The sequence below is a fragment of the Balaenoptera physalus genome (assembly GCF_965194825.1).
Source record: "Balaenoptera physalus genome assembly, chromosome: 6".
NCBI lineage: Eukaryota > Metazoa > Chordata > Mammalia > Artiodactyla > Balaenopteridae > Balaenoptera > Balaenoptera physalus.
Window position 1 is genome coordinate 44,437,147 of NC_138885.1, and position 23,843 is coordinate 44,460,989.

At 41.5% G+C, this 23,843-nt stretch overlaps 2 long non-coding RNA genes across 2 annotated transcripts in view; both read right to left on the bottom strand.

The window, feature by feature from the left end:
- The window catches only part of LOC309662475, a 653,064-nt gene that overhangs the window by 428,166 nt on the left and 201,055 nt on the right, over positions 1 to 23,843 (bottom strand). The gene's annotated exons all lie outside the window — the stretch shown is intronic.
- LOC309662440 lies at positions 7,927 to 11,544 on the bottom strand. Its single transcript, XR_014264683.1, has 2 exons — positions 8,850 to 11,544; positions 7,927 to 8,233 (listed from the first exon to the last, which is right to left on the bottom strand). It is a non-coding gene; the product is annotated as an uncharacterized lncRNA (long non-coding RNA).

Genomic DNA, 23,843 nt, shown 5'->3' on the forward strand with positions numbered 1-23,843 from the left:
CCTGATTTATAGTTTGCTAATTTCTGTTGTGTGAATACTCTTAGCATGATCAGTCTCAGACTACCAGTGGTTTAGCAGCTGGCTAGCAAAGTTCAGGAAAGTATAACAATCAGCTCTTGTGAGCTCATACAAATCAACTCCAGCAGACCATCGAATGAGTTTACTCAACACTATAGTGCCAGGCAGTTGTGCTGTACACATTTACCTGTGTTGTGTCTCCTTTACTCCATCACTTGTAAAGTAGATATTGTCATCGCATTTCACAGACGTGAAGCCTGGGCTCCAAGAAGTTGAATCTTTTCCCAATTCTTCTGACACTAGGTGCCAACAGGAGGCCCATGGGAGCTTAAGGATGAGAAAGTCCTGATACTGGCGATTTTACCCGGGTACCAAACAAACGCTTATTACTGGAATTGTGTGCACTGTCAAGTCTTAATGGCCTTGGAGTGATAAAGACTAAGGCAAACTGAAAGTCATTGGATGCCTTTATTCTTGTTTTGAAGAAAAGAAAAAAGAAAAGAAAAATGTAACGATCTCATCAGAAACCTCCAAAACAGAATACCTTCTGTTCTCATTATGAATGTTCTACGTTTGAGAGAAAGGTCAGGTCCTTCTTGTTTTTTGTGACATCAAAAAAGAAATGTTTCTAAAAGCACTCACATTGGCATTCATTTCTACCTTTAGCTTTACACCAAGGAGCAGCCTTGTGGCTCGAATGTACGGGCAGCTCTTACAAGTCGTATATTTCCTTATTCTAGAAATATTCCCCAGCATTCTGTGAGATGTAACGCTTGCTTTTCCCTTTGCCCACCTCATTTGGTTGTAGTGATCTGCAGCCGTGGTGACATGGAGTGTGGAAATGCCCCATGACGGTGTTGTACTTCTGAAAATGTAAGGCACCCTTGTTTTTGTTGCCATGGGCAGCCTTGGCTCAGGCTGAGTTTTCTCCCGTCATTGAGCCTTTCCTCAGGAGAAGAAAAACATTCTGGTTCCCTTTCCCCTTCTCCTGGTTCATATTTCATAATCTTTTCCCTCCTGACTTTTTTTTTTTTTTAACTTTTTTTTGGGTTTTATTTATTTATTTATGGCTGTGTTGGGTTTTCGTTTCTGTGCGAGGGCTTTCTCTAGTTGTGGCAAGTGGGGGCCACTCTTCATTTCGGTGCGTGGGCCTCTCACTATCGTGGCCTCTCTTGTTGCGGAGCACAGGCTCCAGACGCGCAGGCTCAGTAGTTGTGGCTCACGGGCCCAGTTGCTCCGCGGCATGTGGGATCTTTCTCAGACCAGGGCTCGAACCCGTGTCCCCTGCATTGGCAAGCAGATTCCCAACCACTGTGCCACCAGAGAAGCCCCCTCCTGACTATTGACACAGCAGGTTGGGAAAAATTCTCTTGATTGCAATTCATCAGTCAGGGGCTGCAGCAGAGTCTGCTGCTGGGATCCCACCGCTGTGTGCACCCCCATACCCTGCCTCCACAGTCTCAGGGTAAGGCTGCTGGTCAGCAACCTCTCTCAGTGCTTCTGGCTCACTGGTCTGGTGCTAGAGTGAGGTTTTGGTACAAGCCTAATCCCCAGGAGTGGAATGGGTTCTGCCCAGGAGAACTCTGCCTGCACCGTTCAGAGCCAGTGAAGAGGCCAAGAAGACAGAAGGCTTTGTTTTCTCTGACGACAGTCAAACTTCACCAATGTGACAAATGTGGCCTGTTCTCCTCCCTCTTTCCCCCCTCATCCAGATCCTACCTGGATTGCTCCCTCTTGGAGGTCCCTTCCCCTAGGGCCACTGTGCAAACACAGCATCCCAGGTTGTTCAACATTACACAAAGGGACTTAAGAGCTGGGCTCCCCTGCTCACTGCTCCTTGACTGTGAACACAATGCATTTGCTCCTCTCGGAGAACAGCTCTATGGCTGCCACATGCTTTAAAGGAACCACTGTGCTCTGCATTTTAAAAATAAAGCCTGCCCCCACCAAATAAATATCTTACTCACAAAGTTGTCCTCTCACAGATGTCATCAGGTATTTATGAATTAGCTACTAAACACTACCAGAAAAGCACCCTGGAAAGAGACTGTAGATGAAGTGAAATTAGCCAGAGGTGAGAACTCAAATCCAATTGGTATGAAGCAACTGAATTTGTGCTAAAAGGCAAATTCTGGTTACAGGTAAAGGCGCCTCCTCCCTGAATTCCTGTTACCTTTCCCCCTCAAAAGCAAATTCATATTTCTAGAGTTTGTATTCTGAGAAATAGGAATTAGAAGAAGCCAGCAAGAGACAGTGACCATTGCGACTGTTCTCGAAGCATGTTGTGGGCAAAGAAAAGCAGATTTTAGAATCAGTGCCACGATAATCTGTTTGTACCCAAATATATTGTAACAAAAAATGCTAATCTCGTCTATAACTGAGTCTCTCTTCTCACACATTCTCTTTTCTCTCATGGTTTTTGAGCCATTTTCCAGTTTCAGGCTTACACTGTTTTACCAGTGTGTTGTCTGGTCACATTATGCTGGAAGATAATGCCACACCTTAGCTGAAGCCTTTTGGAAAGTTTCACAGCAGATAGACGGACACAGCCGTTCTCAAAGAGTGGTCTGCAGATTCCTGGAGGTTCACAAGACCTTTTCAGGGGATTAGAAAGGTTAAAGCTATTTTCATTAAGATACTAAGATGTTATTTGCCTTGCTGCTGTGTTGACATTTGCACTGGTGTGAAAGCAATGGTGGGCAAACCTGCTGGTGCCTTTGCACAAGTCAAGATACCAGGCAGTAGTCACTGTGTTCTTAACTGCCACAAAATCACAGTAAAAAAAAAAAAAAAAAAGAAGAAAAGCCAGTTTCACTTAAGAATTTCCTTGTTGAGGTAGTAAAAATTATTAATTTCATTTAATCTTGAATCTTGAGTACAAGTCTTTTTAACATTCTGTCTGATATAATGGGAAGTACAAATACAGCACTTCTGTATGCCGAATGTAGTTCAAAGAAAAGCAACTGTGTGATTGATTGAATTGTGAGCTAAACTACCCATTTTTTTTTCACGGTTATTTTGTAGACATTTTCTTGAAAATGAATAAAGTGGGCCTATCACCATGAAGGAAAATAACTGACAACATTTGTTGCCAATGATAAATTCATGCTTTCAAACAAAAATTACTAAAATTACTAATTTTGGAAATCTCGTATTGCCACTATCAACTTGACAACTTCCCAGTACTTGAAGATTCCTGACAATGTTAGTAGTGATATTAATGAATGCTATTTTTTGATATTGTATGAAAAAATGCACAAACTTTTGGAAGATGTTCATAACTCAGTGAACCAATATTTGGTCTAACTGACCAAATACGTGATACTACAAAATCACGCATGGGTCAATCCAAATCATGCAAGATAGGGGAATGGATTTTAATGTAACAAAGTACAAAAATTTCATTGACATGGTTTCTTATTTCATATTGAACTAATCTTTAAGAAACTACCAATTGTTAAGTTTGGGTATAATATCAAAGAATTCCTCAATTATCTGAAAAGGCTATTAAAACACTTTTCCTTTTCTAACCACATACGTGGGTGACGCTGGATTTTTTTTTTTCCAAAACAACATAGCAAAAGAAATGTAATTTTTAAGCGATCTAATAAATCGATGATTTTAAAATTTCTCAGTTTTCATTTTTAGTATGGTGAGTATTCATAGACATAATCCTTATTCCAAAAGCTCTTTGAGGATCTTCAATACTTTTTAAGAATACAAAAGTCCAAAATGTTTGAGGACACTGGACTAAATGAGGCACACTGGAGATCTAATTAGAAAGCAATAAAGCTAATCTTGAACAGGTGTGCTAGAATGTATGTGACCAATTGAGTTGTTCCCTGTAGATTGTACACTGGTGAGGAACACGGCCATCGGGCAACCATTAGAAGCCCTCTTCTGCAGTGTCCGTAGGACATACACACACAGCCTTACTATTTTATAATCACAAGGCACTTTTGAACCAAAGTTAGGTTACCTAGTTGTGACAAACTTGCTCCTTGCAAATTTGATCTCAAAAGGCTTTTATCTACCTCTAAAAATAAAATCTACCTTCAAAGGATGAATGTGTGCTTTCTCAGCAGTAAGCACACAGCAAAAAGCATTTGCCACAGACCCAGCAATTTAGGTACTGCATGGAATTTTGAAAGGTTCTGCAGTGAGGAGAATGCCAGAAAGAAGTCTATTCATTTGTTCCTTTATTCAAAAACTATTGACCACTATGGGTCAGTTGCTGAGCTGAATGTGAGGGACATGGTACAGAGCAAAACAGACCCCGTCCCTTACAGAGCAAGGTAAGACATTCGACAAGTAAACATGCAAAGGAATGTTTGTTGGGATAAATTTAACAGAGGAGAAAAACAGGATGCATGAGAGAATATAAGCAGGGGAGACTATCTTTAGCCAGGTGAACGGGGAGGTCTCTCTGAGGAGGAAACATGTAAACTGAGATGTGAAGAAGGATCTCACTAGGTACAGAATGAGGGAGGGTGTTCCAATCCGGAAGGAAAGCAAGGTCTTGGGTCATCCCCTTTCCGGAAGGTGGGAAATGTTCTAAAATGCGTGGGTGAAAGCATAGGCTCAGCAGTCTGACTGCCTGGGTTCCAATGCCAGCTTTACCACCAGCTGGCTTTCTGATCTTAGACAAGTTACTCAACCTTTCTATGTTTTAGTATTTTCATCTGTAAAATAGGAAAGGCAGTATTCTCTTACATACATGTATTTCCTGTAGATTACAAGAGAGAATTCATGCAAAGTTCTAGGCTTATAGGAAAAAAACAATAAATATTAGTGATATAATATTGGTTTGCAGGAATTGAGGTAGTTGGCCAGGCTGGAGTATCTTGAGGGTAGTGGCACGAACTTGGTTTAGCATCAGACCCCAACTGGTCCTGGTTATGAGGTAAGAATAGTGTATATCAATATTTCAAGCCAAGACAGTGTCAAGAATCCCAAACAAAATTGGAAGAAATACAGTGCTGAGAAAAGCAGCTATCAAAACTTGGAATTCAAATGCATGCTAGGGCTAGAGTTTGCAGAAGGGGTTCATCAATGGCACACACGGGTGGAGGCTGAGTCTGTGAACAGGAAAGAGTGCCAAGTAATGAGCAGGACAGATGGGAGCATGGGCGACAAGCCCAGGTCAGGACTCAAGAGATGGGACAGACAGAAGCCCAAGCTTGGTCTCAGCAACTAGAATCACCCCAGTAGGCTTCGTCATCCCAAGATGGGGTCTGTCTAGTAGGTGTGGCCGCCAACCCATTTGTTAATGTTTGCACCTGTTAGTGTGTTGAGCTAGGCTGTACTTTCTCCATGTTGTCCTTGGTGAAAGTGCTTTCTCTTCCTGGAAAATGTGGGTGAGAGTAGGGGAGAGTTCACCCAGGCATCATGTTGATGCTGGCGTCTCTGCGTTCCCAAGCTCTTTGGATTTTCCTTCTGGCTCTAGGGCCCTTGTCCAGATGGCCATCTGTTCTTTGCTCCTGTAGCCTATAGAAGGCTGAGATGACTTAGGGTCTCTTTCTGAACAGCTTCATATTTAAATTGGGAAGTAATTTCAATCTTTATTTAGGTCTCTCAGAAAATTCCAAGGGGAGAGATGTATTATTGCACGACAAACAGGCAAACATCCTAACATTTCTTTTTAGCCACCTATTGCCCCAGCATCCCTCTCATCCCAATAGCTGTTTATTTCTTCTTCTCTTTCTCTCTCTCTCCCACCTTCTCTCCCTCCCTCTAAACTTCTTCAAAGGACCATGATGACTCTTCTCACGTCTGCTGCTCCTACATCCTTCGTAGGGAAAGTTAAGAAGGTTCTACTATGTGATCCTATCACACCCCTAAAGGAGAGAGGCAGAAACGGGTTAAGTTTTGTGTCTCTGTCATGCAGCCATGTTCAAGAGTGTAACAGGGTACTTGGAAGCTGGCGCTAGACTAGGTCTTAGTCTGAGTCACTACAATGACTATGGAAATTATCAAGTCTCTGAGATAGCCATGCAGGATTTCCTATGTTGCGTCTACCTTCAAAGTATACACACAATTGAAATATACTCTATCTCCCAGTAAAAAAGTGATATCACGAAATCAATGTTATTTTACAAAACGTTGGTGTTAGGTGCAAAATAACATTATTGACCACCGTCTGGAAATGGTGTGTAATGAAACAGTGTGCTGGATATTTTCTGCTGCCCCTCCACATTCTCTTTGTACCCTTCTCCTTCCTGTCCTGGGCCCTGGAGACTCACCTTTGTGAACTGAATCAGCAGGTAACCTTGCCTGCTGGATTGCTACCAGTAAGGAGCAAAAGCAGATGAGAGGGAGGTGGAGATGGGAAGCAGAGCAAAGCTGGGTATAGATTCATTTTCTGTGCTCCCTCCCTGCCTGGTCACTACAAGCTGGCTGCATTCTCTTCTGCATTCTCTATCTATGTAACTCTCTCTCTGTTCCTGTAACCACTCCCCTCTCCTTTACCCCTTCAGGCTTAGTGGTGACAAGAGTGCCTCACTCTTAGACCCTAAATATAGCACCATCCTTGTGGTTTCTCAACACATCCTATAAACAATCCCTTTATTGTGTTCGTCTTTTTCCTGCCAAGACCCCGACTCCAACACCCCTCTAATAAACAAACATCAAACAAATCAAAATGGAAAGTTTAGAGTAAGAAAAGATGAGAACAATTTAAGAGCCCTATTTGGAAAAGACGTTGACAGCAGACAGATTAAATTGTTTAGTTCCTATTTTGCTTACATCTTCACAAAGGAAAATGATCTGTTATTCATTCAGTAAAGGAAATTTTAAAATATTTAGTTTTGAATTTAGCCATGGATACAGTATGTATCGGAAACTGCGAGTGGATGATTCCATGCTCCCCTAGCTTCCTCCTTTCCTGGGTTCCCTTAAGGGCTACAGGGCTGCTGCTTTCTGTGCAGGTCGAGCCCTGCCATCTAAATACGGTATCGTAAAATTTTTCCTGTAGCCCATTACGTGAGCCTCAGCTCCTGGGCTAATGTTAGCCTCCACAGCACTGTTCTTGCAGATGACTCCACGTCTGTATGTAGCCATCCTCTCACACCCCCACAGTGTCTCATCAGAGACTTTCCTGAGACATTAATTTCATAGCTGCTCTCCACTGTCTTTCAAGTATATGGAAAGAATATTACTTACAAGTTCCCATCTCCTGTGAACTCCATTGCTTCTTAGATGCCTCTGGCCAATGGTTCATATCTATGTTTCCTCTGAAAGTTTTTGAATTTTGCTATTGAGGGCATCTTTGATCTCTGTATTCCCGTTCTCTCTTTTACACAGCGTTTGTTTATGGTGGTACCTAATATGAACTAGGAACTGTGCTAAGGCATACGACAGGGAGAAAAGTAGACCCAGTTTCCATTTTCATGGATCTTATAGACTAGGAGAAAAATAATAAGCAAATAGCCGTGCTAATAAATATATAGTTGCCACCCTTGATACATATTCCAAAGAAATGGCGTACAATGTTATAAGGACATGTAACGGGGCATTTGATCCACTCTGAGGGGTTAAGGAAAGCTTTCAAGAGGTGGTAACACATTAGCTAAAATACGAAGGGTGAGCAGGAATCAATTATGTCAATGACTCTCAAGCAGGGGTGATTTTGCCTTCCAGGGGGCGTTTGGCAATACCTTGAGACATTTTTGGTCGTCTCAGTTGGGGTGGGGGTGTTGCTGGCTTCGAGTGGGTAGAGGCAAGGGTTGCTGCTAAACATCCTAGGATGCATTGGAAAGCCCCACAGCGAAGAATTATCTGGCCCAAAATATCCATTGCACCAATGTTGAGAAACCTGAACTAAATAAATTATTCCAGACAGAGGGAAGAATATGTGTGAAGACCTAGCTCACACCCCGGCCGGCACAGAGAAGCCATGCAATATTGAACTGAATTTCCAGTTTAAATTGATTGGTATATCACCTTTAGTTTTCTTTTCTGTCATTACTCAGTTGGGTAAAATTCTATTTTACAAGACTTGGGTAGAAATGAATATGACAAAACCATTTCTCTCCAAAGTGTAACCGAAAGCTTGATTCAGGCAAGAGAGTGCAATAGAGTTGATGGATGTGAGAATTTTTTCTTTCACTCCAGTCTGCTTGAAAATAGAAAATGGCCTCTTCATCATGACTGGCAAGATGACTCCCTCCAAGTGGACATCTGTGGTTGGGGTCCCCATATGGTGACCTGGGTCGAGCTGAAATGGAAATTAAGGTTGTTAGACACTAAAGAGAATAGGGGATAGGAAAACGGGCGAAAGGGAATTAAGATTTGTAGAGCACTTTCTAAAGTCAAGGTTTGTGGGTACATTATTCATTCATTTAACAACGATTTATTGGGCTCAACTGTCCTGGATACCCAGGCTTGCAAAAATAAAAGGCTCAGGATCCAGTGTGGCAACAAGTGAGCAAACAAATAGTGATAATGAAATACGAATAGTGCCCCAATAGAGTTAATTTTGCACGAAGTGCCGAGAGAAAGCCTGAATCCATGATGTCCCGGGTGGGGATGGGGAAGATGGGCGGGCATCCCCATCAGGGTGTCTTCATCGAGGAGGGATTGATAGATACGAGACTTGAAGGTGGGCTCTGAGGATACTGAGTGGAAACTCCAGGGGATAGCACATGGAAAAGCCAACTGTGGAAGAGCACAGCAGGCTTGGAGTGCAGTGGGTGTGGGGTGTGGCTGAAAGGGCATGACACGGGGCGGGGTGGTGAGGGGTGGTGTGGAATGGGGAGAAGTGGCAGAGGGGGAAGGCATGGAGGGCTGTAGGCCGTGCTGAGGAAGCAAAGGAAAGGCGCAAGCAGATGTACCTGTTCAGAATGACCATTCTGGCACCGTTGTGGAGACTGGACGGGAAGAAGGTAAGACTGGGCAGGAGCATCTAGTTAGGAGACCAGTAGGAGTCCAGGCAAAAGTATCTGATTACGGAGAAATGGTGCTGCATTTGGGAGCAGTTAGTGGGTGGGCAGCAGGAGAGAGGAATTCACTTTACCTTTATTCTGAATGGTTTTAATTTTGCAAATAATCCATTGTTAATGACAATCAAAAAGTTAAAAGTATAAAATAAACACCAGCACAAATTTCAAAATGATGACAGTTTAACTTCTACTGCAGGTCCTCTGAGACATTGTCGCCAATGAATATACTCACCCTTAATGAATTTAAATTGTTTTCATCTACGTGAAGCAGGAACTGCCTTCAATGTGAGGTGAGCAGTGCATTCCAAACCTCAGACCAGGACTGAGTCTGATTCTTCAGGAATCAGTGGAGCTGGGAGGCATGTCCTAGTGTGGGCTTGAGAAGGGGAGTTGTGAAAACAAGAAATTTGAAATGGTGGTCCCAATATCCAGGCCAGAGGACAAACCTGTCAATCTATAGAAGAGGAAAACAGAGAAACCTGGAAGGTTGTGCTTAAAATTTTGAAACTGTAGCAAGTTAATTTAACAAAGTGAGTTACAGGTGTGTAACCTATACCAGTTACCAAATGTGTATACAGCTGGTGTACCAGATTACATCACATTGTGTAGAAGAGGTAACTGGACTTTCCCTGGGTAGCAATGGGAACTCTTGGTGAAGGACCTCTGGGTCTGATGCAGGTGGTTTGTGCAAATCCCTCAGTCTGATGTTCAAGGCCTTCCGTCATTGGGCCCCAACCCACCAATAAAAACTCCTTACGCTTGTATAGCTTTTTGTAGTTTATATAGTATTTTCACATACTTTACTATATTTTATATTCACAATAACCCTTGTGGGGTTGGCAGGTAGATATTTTGCCATCTGCAACAAGAAAAACTGAGAATGAGAGAAACTGAGTACTTTGAACAAATAGTCATTAAAAGGCAGGACCAGTACTGGAATTGTTGTGGACTGTTTCTTAGATCTTTCCACTCACCATGCTTCATCCTTCAGGTTCCTGATCCTGGAAGGCATCCTCTCCTTTCCTCCTTTGTGTCTTTGTTCACGCATTTCTTTCTGCCAAGAATGAACTTCTTGCCCCATTTCTACCTGTTCATATATTTTTCAAGGATCAGAGAATATTTCCCCTTAAAGCTTTCTCTGACATACTCCCAAGCCCATCAGCCAGAAGTAATCTCTCCATAGTTTCTCTCCCCATTGCATTTTTGTGTGGGCTTCTTAAGATACCTATCACTTTCTATGTTGCATCATAGTTAAATGTGTACAGGTCTTGTCTCCTCTACTCGGCAATAGGCACTAAAGGCATGTACTTTCTCATCTTTGAATCATTATAGCACTTAGTAGAAAGCATTACTAACTTGGTAGAAAGTGGATAGTGTAGCAGGCATTACTGACTGTTTGAATGAGTGAATGATGTGAAAAGGTGAAAGTCCCAAGGACATGGTCTTTGGAAAACAAACTGTTTCTAAAACTTTCCTCTCTCCCCAACATCCCCACTTATTGCAGGGTTGCAAGCAGAAACACACTCTAGAAAAGTTCAAAGATTCCCAAGCAGTGTACCTTCTGTTTAATTTTAATGGAAGAGTCCCCTAATTTCTTACACAAAGTCAACCAGGGAAGAGCATCAAACCTGAGTCAAGATATATGGAAAACCAGTATTATGTTTGGGAGTCTTGGACCTTTAACTTAAATCATATCTGATTAAGAACAAGGATCCTAGGGCCATGATGGGAAACGTCTTTGACTGAATATCCCAGGGTTCCTTTCCACTGCTTCCTTGTCTCACCTCCCTCAGAATGCAGGAGGAAGGCCGAGGGATGTCTATCTCATAGTTTGGAAAAGAGTCTTGTTGACAATAACTTCCTGGATCTGATATCTGGAAAAAGAAAATGTATATAGTGCAGTGGGGCATGGAAATTGGGATTAGGTCCACAAGACACCGGGAAATTTATCTCAAACTCACAGCTTGGTTTTCTTGTCTATGCTTTTTTTTATTTTTTAAACCACGCCGAACAGCTTGTGGGATCTTAGTTCCCTGACCAGGGATCGAACCCAGGCCCACAGCAGTGAAAGTGCCGAGTCCTAACCACTGGACCACCAGGGAATTCCCATCTTGTCTATGATTTTTAATGGGTGGTCCAGAAATTCATTCTGTGCTTTTTCCATTGATTACATATACTAAATATTTTTAAATGTTCAAACAAAAACAATATAGAACTCAGCTCACGAACTCTTGGTCCTGCCTATTAATGGCTACTTGGTCAAAGTACTCAGTTTCTCTCATTCTCAGGTTTTGTTATTGTAGATGGCAAAATACCTACCTGCCAATTTGACAGGGTTACTGTGAATACAAAATATAGTAAAGTATGTGAAAATGCTACATAAACTACAAAATGCCACACAATCGTTACTTATTTTTAATCAAATAACCTGATTTAAAAATGGGCAAAGAACTTGAATAGACATTTCTCCAAAGAAGATATACAAATGGCCAAGAAGCATGTGAAAGATGCTCAACATCACTAATCATTAAGGAAATGCAAATCAAAACCACAATGAGGTATCCTCTCACACCAGTCAGGATGGCTATTATTATTATTATTTTTTAATATTTTTTTAAACTATTATTATTAATTAATTTATTTTTATTTATTTTTGGCTGTGTTGGGTCTTCGTTTCTGTGCGAGGGCTTTCTCTAGTTGCGGCAAGTGGGGGCCACTCTTCATCGTGATGCGCGGGCCTCTCACTGTCGCGGCCTCTCTTGTTGCGGAGCACAGGCTCCAGATGCGCAGGTTCAGTAGTTGTGGCGCACGGGCGTAGTTGCTCAGCGGCATGTGGGATCTTCCCAGACCAGGGCTCGAACCCGTGTCCCCTGCATTGGCAGGCAGATTCTCAACCACTGCGCCACCAGGGAAGCCCCAGGATGGCTATTATTTAAAAAAAAAAAGAAGAAGAAAATAAAAAGGGTTAGCAAGGATAGGGAGAAATTGAAACCCTTGTGTACTTTTGGTAGGAATGTATAATGGTATAGCCCCTATGGAAACCAGTACAGAGGTTCCTCAAAAAAATTAAAAATAGAATTACTATATGATCTAGCAATTCCACTTCTGAGTATGTACTCAAAAGAATCGAAAGCAGGGTCTCAAAGAGATATTTACACACCCACGTTCATAGCAGCATTATTCACAATAGCCAAGATGTAGGAGTGACCCAAGTGCTTACTGATGGATGAATGGATAAACAAAATGTGATATACACATATAATGGAATATTAGTCAGTCTTCAATTTAAAAAAGGAGATTCTGACACATGCTACAACATGGATGAACCTTGAGGACATTATGCTAAGTGAAATAAGCCAGTCACAAAAAGACAAATACTGTATGATTCCACTTATATGAGGTACCTAGAGTAGTCAAGTTCATAGAAACGGAAAGTAGAATGCTGGCTGCCAGACTGGGGGGAGGGGAAACGGGAGTTGTTAGTTAATGGCCATAGTTTCAGTTTTGTAAGATGAAAAGTTCTGGAGACTGGTTGCACAACAATGTGAATATACTTAGTAATACTGAACTGTACAGTTAAAAAATAATTTTAATTTAATTTTAAACTGCAACTAAAGTAAGTTTAATTTTTAAAAATTAAAAATCAAAACAAAAAATATAGAACTGTATGAAATCCAAGGAAATTTCAGGCTGTTGTTAATTTTCCTGATTGACTTCACTGTCTGGGAAGATGGTAAAAGTTGGATGCTAATATTCTTATTAATTTTGTTAATTTATTAAAAGGAGGTAACACTTGCTTTACAGATCCTGTATAGTTCTCTACTCAATAGCACTTAATTCATGACCAACACTAGCTATAGGATAGAAAAGGAAAGGTATGTTTATGTCCTGTGGGTGGGGGTGGGGTGGGAGGAAACACTATAAACTTTATGAATTGCAGTAAAATGCAAGGTGAGCAGTGCAAAGAACATGGGTCAATAATATGGACTTTTAAAGATGGTTATGAGATTAAATGTAGGCAAAGGCCATGTCTTCCTTCCTTGACACTCCATCATCAGCTCTCAGATTAGGCACAGAAGATATTCAGTGGTCAGGTACTAAATGAATTCAAAGTGCCTCGTACAGTACCTGGTAAACGACACAGTGCCTGATAAATGACGTTGTTCCATAAGTGTTAGTTCTGTCCTTCCCCTTCCTCCCTCCCTGCAGCTCCCGCACCCTTCTTCCCTCTTTCTGTGGAATATCACCATAAAGGCTGATACTTTGTGTCCAAGGAGAAAGATTTCTGTCCTAAGAACTCATATGCCTTAACTCTATATCCTATTCTCATCTTGTTTATACGTGTTCAGAAAAGATGTTTAAATATTTTTTCCCCAAGCTACTCAGGGGGATCCTAAATATGAGGTGTGATAATAATAAAGCCAATGTTTTAATCCACTCAAACTGTTTAATTTTATAAAAGCATTCTTGTAGTTTCCTTAAATGATAATCATGATAAAAATAATATATCCTTAATAATCAGGACATTTAAGAAACTAGTAGTTTAATTCAAAACATTAACCTCTTAAGTTTATATTTTACCATTCAGACTACCTTTGATTATGAGCTAACAAATACAGTAGGAAATCTGGCAGCCATTTAATTCTGACTCTAGACAAGATACTGTTAGTTTTAATGTTTTTAAGGACAAAAAAAATCACTTATTCTGGATGCTAAAAACTTTATTATAATTTATGCCTAGCCTTATTTATCTTGAAGCATTATAGGAGAGGAATATGACTTCTTTTTATTCTATATAATTTTACAACTAAAATGAGCATTGCAGATAACCCCCTTAATTTACAGTGAAGACAGTGAGACTGGAGAGGTTGCAGGACTTCTCCAGGTTCACAGAGTAGCTAATGCCAGGGCCAGATGGGGATACAGATCTCCTGACTCCTAAATTAGGGTTCTTCAGACTATATTATTTCACTGTGTTCAATGAAACAGTCCAGGGGAGAAGCAAACAAAACCAGATGACCGGGACTTCCCTGGTGGTCCAGTGGTTAAGACTCCATGCTCCCAATGCAGGGGGCCCAGGCTCCATCCTTGGTCAGGGAACGAGATCCCGCATGCTGCAACTAAGATCCCGCATGCAGCAGCTATGACCTGGAGCAGCCAAATAAATAAATAAATAAATATTAAAACAAAAAACAAACAAAAAAACCAGATGACCAGTAAATAGATGGAGAATTGGGGTAGAAAGCAGAGGAAAGGGATGACCACGAATACTGGATCCTCCTTATTTACAAAGACCATTAGTGGGAACTTAAGACGATAGTTGTTCCAATCCTGGGTTTGCTGTAAGTACTTAAAATGCAGCATTTTTTAGTTGGTGGAAACAAACTTGGACGATTGCAGGCTCAGTCCAAGATCTCTGCTTGTCTTCTCTTGACTCCTGGTGACCTCCTTCTATTAACCATGACTGTAGAAACTTAGGTGGCATGATCTGTGTGCTACAATTAAAGGGGCACAGGGACTACAGTGAGACCTCACACTGTTTTGGAACATGACTTGAGGCTTATGAAATTGACAGGATTTTCTTTCTTCTCTTTTCCTTATGGCCCTTCACCCAATCTCCCCATTCCTGCCCACACCTAGAGAAAAAACAAAAAATTACGGGAGGAAGATAGAGCCAAGGGAAAAAAGATGATAGAATGGGAGAGGAGACAGAGGGAAAGCAAGAGGAAGATGAAAATTAGAGAAAAGAGGAAAGAGAAAAGAAAATCAATGGGATGAAGCCATATAAAATACTCTGATGCAGAATCACCTGGTGTATCTGTTAAATGTACATTTCTGGGCCACATTCCAGATCAGCCAAATTGGAATCTATGGGAGTAACATCATTTAAAAGTAAATGAGGGGGCTTCCCTGGTGGTGCAGTGGTTAAGAATCCACCTGCCAATGCAAGGGACACGGGTTCGAGCCCTGGTCTGGGAAGATCCCACATGCCACGGAGCAACTAAGCCCGTGCGCTACAACTACTGAGCCTGCACTCTAGAGCCCGCGAGCCACAACTACTGAAGCCTGTGTGCCACAACTACTGAAGCCCACGCGCCTAGAGCCTGTGCTCTGCAACAAGAGAAGCCACCGCAATGAGAAGCCCGGGCACCGCAACGAAGAGTAGCCCCCGCTCTCAGCAACTAGAGAAAACCCGCGTGCAGCAGCGAAGACCCAATGCGGCCAAAAAAATAAATAAATGAATAAAAATTTTAAGAAAGAAAATGAAAAGCTCTTTGATAAAATAATTACTCTCCTTTTTGTTAATTTGATTTCAAATCTGCAAATCCATTTGTTTCTTTAAAGCTGGCAAAAAAAGAAGTATTCCATTTATTTGCTTAAAGGGCTTTTCTTTTTTATTCTACACAACTGCTGATAACGTTACTTTACACAAAGAAGTTGGTGTATTTTCACACACATCAAAGCAGCTCAGAGACATAGCACCTTCCATCAAAAGGATGTGCTCTAATGAGAGTAACAGGATAATGTCAAAGCCATCCTCTTCTGCCAGGGGCACTGGAGGTATGGGTGCAGGAAAATGCACACTCCACGGAAGGCAACGAGCTCCTTGTCTTTTCTTTTGGGGCCATTTGTTGCAGCGTTTTCTAAATTATAGATCTTTTGTTCATCATTAGGCTTTTGCTTATTTGCACTTGGCTAAAGTCAGAATATTGCCTGCCATGTTAGCAGTCCATTGAAAGGTCCCATCACATGTTGTCTGCAGGATCAAATCTGTTTCCACCGTGTCCATGGTCAAATTTTTGTATGGCAGAACCTGCTGTGCTAAACGACCTTGTGCAGGGTGTCTACACCTGAGTGCACATTGGATTTGGTTATTTTATGACACGTCCCCATCAAGGTGTTCCTGCAGGGATGGTAGCTGAAGTCCAGAAGCATGCAAGTTGCCTGGTATATTAGTCACGGCCATGTTAGGAATACATATTTAAAGGACCTGCTGTGTCGTGATCATGTTGTGTAATCATATCGAACGGTGCCTACTGGGTAAGTGATCACGTGGTGTATCCGTATCTAGCTGGGCCTGCTGTGATAGTGATCACGTTGTGTATAATTGCACAGCCGCCCTGGGAATTTATTGCTATAGATCAAGCAACAGGACAGAGGGGAAGTCAATAATTGTGCCTGCTCTGGGCTGTTAACTGTACTATTGAGAGCAAGCACAACTTCTAGGGTGGGAAAGGAATCTTCGGTTTGCAGATGGAAACAAAGTTGACATTCTCTATTCTAAGTATTTTGGGGGCTATTCCCGCTCTTCTTACTATTTCATATAATGGCAAATTATTTCTAATTAGAATAAGGTGACTCTAAAAGTGATGAATTCTGTACAGACTGCAGGCTATATTAAAAGTAACAAAGTCAAGCTTGAATATTCTCCATCTTATTCAAATAAAATGCCTTCAGAGCTGCTCATAAATTTGTAAAAATAATGAAGAAGAAATATCTTGTCAGAGAACACAGTGCCGAGAAGGATGTTATTGTTCTTTTTGGCTAAACTCTCATCTGAAGAATTTTCCCATCGCTCAGGAGTCAGGAAAGGTGGGCAAAATTAAGGTTACCTGTCTTATGTTCCAATATTTTCTTCTTAATTAAGTTATATCAATGGATCATAAAGAGGAGAGAAGGTGAGTAAGCGATGGGACTGGCTTAAAAGCACGTTGTAAGCAGTATACATACCCCCAAATCAGTGTGATCCTTCAAAGTGGAGACTTGGACAAGTGTACTGCATTTATGGAACTCTTCTTTTGGAAAAAGGCCTTCAGAGGTAGTTTACAAATCATGCAAGCAAACCAGTATCATTACCTCCTTCCTCGGTGACCAAAACAAAAACAAAAACAAACTACTCTAATGGCTTGCTCACTTTTAGTCACCAGGTTTGACTCTGAGGAACGTCTGGCTCTTTACAAAGCCAAGGCAGGGCATACATCAGGGTGGATGTGTTCCAACAGATTTGTTGAAAACAATCAGACAAACTTTATTTTCAAACATCATTTGCAAATTCTTTTGGAAGTCCTCCCGGGACGTTAGAACCCCTGCTGATATCCTTTAAAATCTCACTCATGAAGGTGGTAGCATTTATTTTCCAGGGGAACATAAACTCAGCCACAAGCGAGCTCATGATTATGATATGAGATTTTTCATGGGTAAGTAGCCTATCTCTGTCTGATTTTGAACAGGAAATAACTGTGTTGCTGTTTAGACAGACACTTGAACTTTTAAAAATTAGCTTCAGAATTTCCTAAAATAGGAAGCAAATGGAAGCAGGGAAGAGAAGGAGGGAAGGAAGGTAAGAAAAAAGAAGGAAGGAAAGGCAGATCCTTTCCCTCAAATCTGGGTCTTAAGGCCACGTGATAAATAGTTATTGAAGAGAACTTTTGGAAAATGAAAAATAAACTGAAATTTTCAGAGGGTTTGGTTAAGTATGTAGCTATAAATATGTCCATCCTTAGTAAACATAAGATCTTCTCACTTTGAAGGATCTAATGTTATGTCTTTGGCAGGGCCCTATGGCTGTGATGATTTGAATAACAGTTCTGCATGCCTGGGACCCAAACAGGGCCAGGGAATGAGGTGTTTTGGGGGGTGGGAGGAATGTTCTGTTTAGTTTAGTTTTAAGTTAAAGAGTTTAAAGTAAAACATAAGCCAGAGTAGAAATGCAGGGTTTCATCTTATATGTGCTACAGTTCTAATTGTATCTAATTTTAACCACCTCAAGCCATGGAAATAAAAAGGCAGAGGGCAGAGAAAAGAAATAGTAGTTTTAACGTTGATTGGGCCTCTACTATTTGCCAGGCACTGTGTTAGCCAATTTGTACCACGTTGTCTCATTTAGTTCTCATGAGGAGCCTATGAGCTAGGCACATTAGATCCATTTCACAAGTAAACTCACAGAGGTTAAGCGATATAACAAGAGTTGTAGAATACATGGAGACAGGCTTGGTCTCTCTCCCAAGCCCAAGTGCTCCCTTATCTGACTTTAATTTTTTAGAAGGAGTTTTTAAATTCATCTATCTAGAATTACTATTATTATTATTTACTCAGTACAGAGGGGTTTATGAAGTGAGAAGTAAGAATTTTTCTCTACCACCACCCCTTTCCCTGCAATCTCATTTCCCTCACTAGGGGGAATATTTCGGTAGAATAGTCCAGGCTTGTCTCTGCCTAAAATAGGTTTCAAATGTTGTTTTCTTTGGTTAAGCACTCAGGCATGTCTTAAACAGCTGGAGCTATTGCATATATGGGTTGAAAAACTATTCAGGCCATTTCATCCCCATGAAATAGAGAAGTCGTAGGAGAAAGGACCAAGAAGGTCAGTAGAGTCTTCAAGCAGCAAACTCTGGACCAAGCTATAGCTGCCCCCAAACTTAGTGGAGGGCATCCATGTGGTGGGGGAAATCGGCCTTCAAACTGATGTCCATTTCCACAGTCCCTTTGTCCATGGAGTCCCGTTAAGTTATCCTAAAGTGCCAGGGTCATCTGTAGGCACGGGCCTGTGTACCAGCCCTAGAGGGGAATGACCACTGCTGCGAAGGACTGCGGGAGCGGATAAGTGTGGAAGATGGGGAACTTGGTACAAAAGCGTCTACACACAAAGCTAGAAAACAAAGCTGGCAAACAACAGCTATTGCCACCAACTAGAGGACAACCTTCATGTGGATGCAGCGTGCAGGAGCACCCCTTCTCCACCCCACCTCCCCATGCCATCTAGCCTGAGAGAGCAATGCACATCTTGTTTATGCAAAGGCAAAATTACTTCTAGGCCCAGCTAGTGCATGCACCCTTAGCTCACTGCAAGAGCAGGAGGGACAGCTTTCTGTCCCTTTCTGGCACTGGTCCTTGTTAAGCTCCTTTCTTTTCAGAAAAGGATGTTAACGCTGTCCTCCACAGCACAGTCATTTAAGGCTGCCTTTAATTGGGCACTTAGAAGAGCCACACTTCAGGCGGTTGCAATAGAGCCACAATTTTGAGCTCTCAGTCACAGAGTTTATCAGGACACAGCTGAGAGAAAAACACTATTCAGGGAGAATTGCTTGGAGGCCAAAGAGTCCATTCATGCTCCAGAATCTGCATGGGGTGTGGCTCTTGGCCTCAGACATCCAGGTCCATTTTAACCCTCGCAGGATAGTTTATGCTGGATTGCATATAATGCCATCAGTTTATATGGAAATAGCCAGAGGATGCTCCCTTTTGTGTCTATTATAAGGATACTGTTAAGGTGTCTTTCAAAGCACCTAGCTGCTCCATTTACTCTTGGATATTCTGATTAGGACCAGGAATAATTGTAAATCTTCTGAGCAATCATTTTATCTAATGGACATTGTGATCTGTGAAGCTGACAAGGTTTCCTAGTTTCACACAGCTATGAAACGCCACATTACTAGCAAACTTACAGCCCAAATGTTATCCTAGCATTTTAGCTACTCTCAAAACCCACCTGAAATCCCTTCTGAAACAAGGTGAGGGGTGTAGGTGAGCCAGTAAATATCTAGGTAACTAGTGTATTTTATTTCAATGGTTTCTGTTTCTTTCTCTGCCAAAGTCACCATTAGTAGCTGATGAAAGACAAGCAGACCTGTTTTCTAATTTGGAGACAAAGTTGTTTTCCTTTCTGCCTCCTAACAAGTCACTCTGGAGTTCAGAGTTCTCTCAATATGCTGATACCAGGCCCTTTTCTTAGGAAACAGGCCACTTTGTTCTTAGGAACACAAAGATAAGGTCAACAAGGTGTGGCTATTACTAAATCAATTACCAATTATCTTTAATTCAGGATTCCAACTGCATATTCCATTCACAAATCTGTGTTTATAAACATCAGTCTTTTGGTGGTGGGAGAGAGAAAAAAATAGGTAAAGGAAGCCACATTTGGAATAGCAACCCAAGGTTCCTAACAATGGACGCCTCTCATCTAACACTTTGGACCCCAGAGAGCTTGGTGCTCTGAGCCTGGTTTACTTGTCTGAGATGTGCCAGCACATCAGTGAAACTGAACTGCCCTCACAGGGAGAGAGAAACCACCTTCCAAGTTACTTTTCAGAGATGCTTGAGGAGAAAAGGATGCGCTGGTGGAGGAGGCCAGGGAAGGCAACTGAGAAGAATGGATGTTACAGCAGACCTAAACCAACAGGAGACGTGCACCTGCAGCCCCAAAGCCCCAGATTCTCCGCTCCAACTCTCTACTGAAAATAACATGAAAGGTCCAGCCTGTTCCATGAATGTAACATGGCTTCAGCTGAACGGCAGTTGTGCTGAATTTAAAGTGTGGAATTTCCCAAGGGCAAGGTAGGTGGATTGAGAAGGAGCCTATTTTACCTCCTGTGGACTTGCTCCAACAATTATTTCTCTGTTTCAAACTCAGCACTTTATTGAAATAAGTAGGATCATAATCATCACCTCCATGGAACCTAGTGCCTCTCAGAAATCCAGAGTCCTGAAGTTAAATCTACTTAGCTTACTTGCTGTTGGGACACAGATAACTGTCCTCGTCAGATTCATTAGCTCTGTCACAAGAGCGTTACTGATTTCTGGTATCTCCATCCAGAAGCTTGAGTGAGCAGCATCAATCTACTCCATGTGTGGGGTATTGGGTGTGTTTTCTGGTCAGGATGGGGCAACAAATGAGACAGGCTGTCGGCGTGATTCAAAATTGAGTGTTGTGCACTCTCTGGAGCTATGTGTTTCCAAATCTGTTTCCTCCAATTACATCTGTCTCATTTTTCCTTGGTTAATAAAATACAAAGCTTATGGGCTGATTATTTTTGAGTCTGTCTGGACCCTTTGTGGAACTTGGGAAGTAAATCGTCAGCTTATACACAAGGTGGCACCCTGTGATTCCAGCCAGGTCTGAGAGGAGCGTTGCTGCTAAGAGACAGAAGCACAGCCGCCAATTTTTATTTAGCATCTGGTTTTCCCACTGTGGGGAATATAAAGGTGGAAGTAGATGTTTGGCATATCACCTCTGAGCGCAGCCTCTGTCCCCATGTCTCAAAGATTCAGAGTTGCCTCAGTAAAAGGGCACTGGAACCAGGGGGCTGATTCCAGTTGGTGGTAATGAATGCAGACCCCACATTCAGATTACATATGGAAAACAAGGAAGCTTTATTGGTACTGGGCTCATTCCTGGGAACATAAGGGGGAGGGGTGGGGATGCAGTTCACATACCAACCCAATTAACTTTCAATTGGGTTTGCTGAAATAAGGAGCCAATTAGAAAGAACGTGACATTTACAAAACTCTGGAGTAGTTGAATAGCAACTGTGTTTGCTAGTTTTAAGGTTCCTTTCAAAAAGTAATTTGTTCATTATTTCGAAGCTGCCTGCCCTGATCGTAGTACCGGGAAGTGGAAACTGGAATATAAGTTCAATTCTTACAGTTACTTGACCTTCTTTCTAATTTAGAGTACATTTAGAAGTAGTTTTATTTCGATATAGCTTTAAAACTATTTCTGATTCTTGGGTGTTTATATATTACACTTGCTTGGCCAAATGCATGTCCTTTGGAATTGGTCCAGAGAATATTTGAAGTGGACTGATTTTAGAATGACTATATTCAGTGCATTGTACGTGGAAACTAAAATAGACTATTAGGCTGCACAATCATTTGAAACAGGTTTTGATAAAGACATTTTATAACAGGCTCTACTTCAAAAGTTGAAGAATATTTTCTGTTTTTAGCACTAACAAGTGTATGGGTATTCAACAAATAGATTAGAAATAAACTTTATGAAAAATAATATTTGTATACAAATAAAAGCTACTTTCCAAATGTGAAACAGAGGCATTCTGGTTTGGGCACTGAATTTGAAGCCAAGAAAACACAGGCTGTGTCTCACTTGAAAAGTGTATTGTGTTATTTGCCTCAAACTGTTTTATTCCCAGCTCTATAATCATTGCCTACAGGGCAAGAGGAAAATGGAGATTTGGGGGAAAATATCTGCTACATGGTCAAAGAAAAAGAACAAAACAACAACTACTACAGCAAAAACCCATTCCTGTAATAGAATTTCAGGTTTCACAAAAGTTTCTTTGAATGGCTTTAATTGGTTCTAAAATTCCTAGGTCCAAAAGGAGGAAGCTGAAGAGCCAGTTAGGCCATAAGAGCAGATAATCGCAGCAATGGCTAGGTCAGGTGACAGGCTAATAAGATATGTGAATTCCAAGTGGGAGTGGAATGGGGTAGTATCACTGAATTTTTTCAGGGAATATCAGTCAACAACTATATAGTAGGTGCCAGCTATGCGTGAGGCATAGAACTGGGGATACAGTGACTAACAGAGCAGATGTTGGTCCTACCCTCCTTGAGGCTATTGCATCCTTAGGCTCTGGGTTATGCACTCTATTAGCCATTGGTGGAAGGTCTCAGTAATTTGGATCAGCAAGTTTAGAATGTTGAATGCTCAATAAACTGAAGAGCTTGGATAACAGGGTGGCATTGCTGAGAAAACAAGAGTTTTGGAGTCAGGCTAGACCTGGATTTGAACCTACTTCTTCAAGTTTATTATTGTTGAAACTTGGCAAACTGTCTGAGCCTCAGTTTCCTTATTAGTAAAATTGTAATTGTAATTTCTTCACAGGGCTATAATGAGAATTAAGTGGGATTCTATTAAAATACAATTAATTGAGATAATAGATACATAGTACCCCTAGAGTGGCTGGTATACTATAGACACTCAGTATTTTCTTTCTTGAGAGAGAGTAGCAATAAATATAGGGAACAGAAGAAAGCTATTATTTCTGAACCTGAGAAGTGCCAGATAAAAGCCCTGGATGACTCATTTCTTCAACCATTGCTTCCCCCCACCCCTCTCAGGCTTGAATCCAGGGCTGACCCCCTCCCAACAACATCTTGTTCTTCCTTGCAGAGAACTGGAACTGTTCCAGAGGGTAGCACTCGGATCAGGACATGCCCATAAGCTTGAGGAAGGTATTGCTTACAAGAAGTGAGTCACTGCACCTCCATTCTTTAGATGGAAAACACTCAAGCCCCACTAAACAGTGCCTGAATTTCTTGCTGGGCCAAAGGGGTTAGACTATGCCATGCAGTCTATACCCACCATTTTGCCCTCAAAGGGGGAGGTGGAGAGAAAAGGGAGGAGGACAGGGAGGGAAAAGATAGAAGGGAAGAAGTAGATGAGGAAGTGGAGGAAGAGATGGAGTTTTGATGTCCCATAGAAATGACAGTAGGAATAGGTTTTTTTCTATTCTGGATGTCAGCAAACCATCTACTTTTCTCTGAGCTAGGCAAAATACTTATCAATTATTAGAAAACGGCAAAATGTGTTACACTCTTCCTAGGGATTCTGTAGGAAAACTGTAATGCTTAAAGTCTAACCAAGGAACTCAGCTAAACGAGGTTGATGTCAACAATAGGTGGTACTTATTTGAGTTAACTGGATTTTCTCTCCTCTTTAGAACTATCTCTAACCGGTTCAGGCTAAAGAAGTCTCCTTTCTCTGAACTCTCGCGGCAGTTATGGCCTGAACGACTCATTTGGTAATCAATCATGTTCTACTGCCTTGTGTTATCGCCTATATAGTTTTCTCCAAGTGATAAACTTTTTTTCTTTTTTTGCCGTCATTTATCTTTACGGCTGCCCTGTTCTTCAACTATTTAAATCTCTTGCTGTTAATCATCTGTCCAACCTTTCTGTCATCCCATCAATGTGAAAGCTGCACAGGGAAGGAACTATGTATCTCAAACTTCTTTGTGTCTTCCACAGCACCAATATTTTACACAGATCGGCCACGTTGGAAATGTGTGCTGCCTTGGTTAAATGTTATAAGCTTAATTTTTAAGAACTCTAATATTTTTGAAATCAGGAGTATCTATCATCCAC